Source organism: Phyllobates terribilis, unplaced genomic scaffold (genome assembly GCF_046119375.1).
Source record: "Phyllobates terribilis strain yellow unplaced genomic scaffold, ASM4611937v1 Scaffold_4__5_contigs__length_816908805, whole genome shotgun sequence".
In the NCBI taxonomy this organism is placed as follows: domain Eukaryota; kingdom Metazoa; phylum Chordata; class Amphibia; order Anura; family Dendrobatidae; genus Phyllobates; species Phyllobates terribilis.
Genome location: NW_027362764.1, coordinates 212,701,615 through 212,705,824, shown reverse-complemented (window position 1 = coordinate 212,705,824; position 4,210 = coordinate 212,701,615). Strand labels below are relative to the sequence as shown.

The following is a 4,210-nucleotide window of genomic DNA, read 5'->3' as shown; positions in this document are numbered from 1 at the left end:
CAAATTCCCATTAGAAAGGAGAGAGTCTGCTATACAGTTATAGGGTATGCAGTGAGTCCAACATCTGACCAATTTTAGGAAAAACCCCACTAAGAATTTAAAGACACATAGAGCAGGGCCACAGTAACGACAAATTCCCATTAGAAAGGAGAGAGTCTGCTATACAGTTATAGGGTATGCAGTGAGTCCAACGGCTGACCAATTTTAGGAAAAACCCCACTAAGAATTTAAAGACACATAGAGCAGGGCCACAGTAACAAGCACGAGATGTTCCCATTAGAAAGGAGAGGGTCTGCTATACAGTTACAGGGTATGCAGTGAATCCAACGGCTGAACAATTTTAGGAAAAACCCAACTAAGACTTTAAAGACACATAGAGCAGGGCCACAGTAATGACAAATTCCCATAAGAAAGGAGAGAGTCTGCTATACAGTTATAGGGTATGCAGTGAGTCCAACTGCTGACCAATTTTAGGAAAAACCCCACTAAGAATTTAAAGATACATAGAGCAGGGCCACAGTAACAAGTACGACATGTTCCCATTAGAAAGGAGAGTGTCTGCTATACAGTTATAGGGTATTATTTAACAAGAGGAAAACAGAGTCATCATGGTTTAAAAAGAGACACATATTTTATTGACACAATTAATTAAAACAAGTATATAATCAGAACAGAAAAAAATGAGAAGCAAGTAAAAAGCAAGGTGGACGTCCGCCGTGTCCCTAATATACGAGGGCAAAGTCTCGACAATTGGCTTCAAGTAGAAATCGATAAATCTAGATATAGGTTCACATAAGCCACCCAGACCCGACACGATCGGACGTCCCGGCGGGTCGACGGGGTCCCTGTGGATCTTGGGTAAAAGGTAGAAAGTCTGTGTTTTTGGAAATCGGACGGTCAGGGCCTCCACAGTTTTCTTGTCTATAACCCCACCCTCACAGGCGTTGGCCAGAATCATCTGGAGCGCTGCGGAGAAGGAGGTGGTAGGATTATAACAGAGTTTAGAATAGGTGTTAGCATCCTTTAGTTGTCGGAATGCTTCCCTCTCATATTTCGTGCAAGGCCAAATCACGATGTTTCCCCCCTTGTCTGCTGCTTTAATTACAATGTCACTGTAGGACTGCAATGTACTAATTGCTTTCCGTTGTGATGCTGTGAGATTATCAAATCTCCTGGAAGTAGATAACCTTCCAAAGTCCTCGGACACAAGCTTAGAGAAAATTTCCACAGCCGGGCACAGGGACAAGGGGGGAAAGCGCGTGGATTTAGGTCTTGCACATGGGGGTAACCCACCACGGCCAGGACAGCGACTGATGTCAACGAACTTAAAAGCATTCCCAGGCACTTTAGGGCTGTCCATAATTGCGACCCTCGCTGTTTCAAAGTGCGGGGGATAGACGTGATACATTTGGGTGCGCGGGGTGGCAATGTCAAAAAGGTTTAGGCGCAGATTGAAGCTAAATGGATAGTGACACTTGGGACATTGTCGCCCCGTGGACTAAATGAGTCCCTCTCTTTCTCCTCCTTCTTATGACATTAAGTTATTTATAGTTGATCCTATATCATACAATGATCCCCTCCTCTCTACCCTCACTGTGCCCGAGGGATATACATGTTTAGTTTGGGGTTTATTTTTTGTTTTTGTTTTTGTTTTCAATTCATTCTTTATTTTTAATTTGTTCATATACTTTTTCAGCTTTTTTTCAGATAATGCATAACTTCTCTCACCGCCCCTTGAGAAAGCGGCCCTAGCTGCCGCGAAACGCACGTCGGGGACGCACGTGGTTTTTCTGGATTGCCCACTGAACGCCCACCACCACCCCTGGTAAGACATACATCTCCCTCATGCCCATTTAAGTGATACATCTCCTTTGGCACTCTACTCAAGTATGTTTAAGAGGTCACTTCCCTCGCCTTTTTCTTGGTAGGAGTGGGGGGTAGGAGGAGGGAAGGGAATGTGTGGAATGCTCTCCTATCTGCCTGAAGGCCCCGTCACACATAACGAGATCGCTAGCGAGATTGCTAATGAGTCACGGGTTTGGTGACGCAACAGCGATCTCGCTAGCGATCTCGTTATGTGTGACAGGTAGCAACGATCAGGCCCCTGCTGTGAGATCGCTGATCGTTACAAAGCTTCCTGGACCATTCCTGGGTCGTTGCGCTCCCGCTGGGCAGTGTGCATCGCTGTATTTGACACCTTATCAACGACCTCGTTAGCGATTCAGAACTGAGACATGTAGGCGTGCATAAATTGGACTTTTCTGCGCTCCTCGTCTGGTCACTACTGCGTCCTTGTTTTTTTCAGATCCCACCAGCGTTCCCCGGCTGTGACTCCACTTTGAAGAAATCAGGCATCTTTAGCGAGGTAGGTATTGCTTGGAGTCTCAAATGAGTTTCCATTTTTAATGGAGACGCAGTAGAGATCTCATCTGACCGGAGACAAAGTGTTAAACCAAGGCCACCCAATCAGAACGCAGTAGCGTCCACCAGCTGGAGATGAGGGGGGCGCGGAAAAGCAACTTTATGCACGCCTTTCTGACACAGTACAACCCTTATCAAGGTGTGGATCGTTGAAATAGCTGCTGTGTAAAAGTGTCCCAACGACCACCGAGATCGTTGGTTAGATCGCTGGGGCGGCCAAGATCGTTGGAAAGTTCTGCATGTTTGACATCTCCCCAGCGATCCCAAAACCGTGACGCAATAACGATCTCGCTAGCGATCTCGTTATGTGTGACAGGGCCTTAACTCTGTACTAATATAAATATGCATGCTACACTTTAATTGATAAGCTTGGCTTTGCTGCTTTTCTTCTTTTTTTGCAGTGCACTGTAGTAGTACGCCACCATGTGTCTGGTCTAATAATAGCTTATCAATCTTGACATGATGTTGTGCCCTATTTAAACAAATTTTAGGCCTATTACTTATATAATCTTTACTCTACTGGTCAAGAATCCTAGGTGTAGCGTTTTTCTACTTTGTTGGAAAAACCCTTCTTTCCAGCTATAGAGTTGTGTTTATTCGATTGAGCATCTAGTATTGAGGCAGGTCCGTTTTGGCTAATTCGGATATTTCATTGTCCACCTTGCTTTTTACTTGCTTCTCATTTTTTTCTGTTCTGATTATATACTTGTTTTAATTAATTGTGTCAATAAAATATGTGTCTCTTTTTAAACCATGATGACTCTGTTTTCCTCTTGTTAAATAATGTTACTTTTGAGTCTGTATTTGAGGGTGTTGGGGGGGACTCTGTTCCCTCGCCCACACTCAATTTCTAATATTTGGGCTATTTTGCTAATTATATTTATTTCTGTGGTGCACACAGTTTATTTCAGGCCCGCTATGGACTTTCGAGCCCGGGATGGAACCTGGCTCTTACAACTTAACGACGCATGCAAGGAGGACAATGATAGTAATGCAGGGGGGGAGGTTTGTATGAATGAACATACTAACAAATTTAAGGATCTCATTAGGAGGAGAACACGGCTGTTGTGGAATGTGGCTTTCCTAAAAAAATATATTGAGAGGGGTCTCATACCCCGGGGTTTGAGAGTCCAGATTTTTCCATCCTTCAGTGTGGAGGACGACTCTATCAAGACTAGATGGGAGCAACATTCCAACACATGCTCAATTGGATACATGCACCTACTCATTGAGATGAACCAAAAATCTCCAACATTGATTGAGACCGAAATTGAGCAACTACAGCTCATATTGAAGAAAGAGATGTCCAATGAGTCTTTAAAAAAATTCAATGAAGACATCGAAATTCTAGCTCAGGAACTGGCTAATGAGGTCCAGTCGTTTAAATCCAAGAAATTTTCACGTGATTTACAAGACAAGCAATTACAACGTATGTACAAATGGGGACATTCAAATAAACGGTCTCGCCCTCAACAGAGAGGAGGCTCTCTTTCCAGATCAAGATCAACGTCTATGTCATCCACCACGTCTGTGGAGGATTCTCATGAAAAGACACTGTTTGTGGATGGTCCGAATGCTCTGGGACAAAATCCTAGAAGGGTCCAGACTCGACAGACTAGTACAAATAAAGGTCCATCACAACAACGGGTGAGTGGGTCCCGGGGGGAGTTACAGGTTGTCAATTTGTCCTCCCACGTTCTCTCTGTAGAGCAGTTGGAGGTTCTAAGCAAGGGATTGTCTTTCTCTCCCACTAATGGTTTTAATTACTTTACAGCTTTAAAGGACCTTC

General features: G+C 44.1%; 1 long non-coding RNA gene across 1 annotated transcript; it reads left to right on the top strand.

Annotated features, from left to right (window-relative positions):
* Nucleotides 1-1,711: 1,711 nt before the first annotated feature.
* LOC141264297 (uncharacterized) lies at nt 1,712-3,637 on the top strand. The gene is made up of 3 exons (XR_012319879.1): nt 1,712-1,825; nt 2,306-2,365; nt 3,323-3,637. It is a non-coding gene; the product is annotated as an uncharacterized lncRNA (long non-coding RNA).
* Nucleotides 3,638-4,210: the final 573 nt, after the last annotated feature.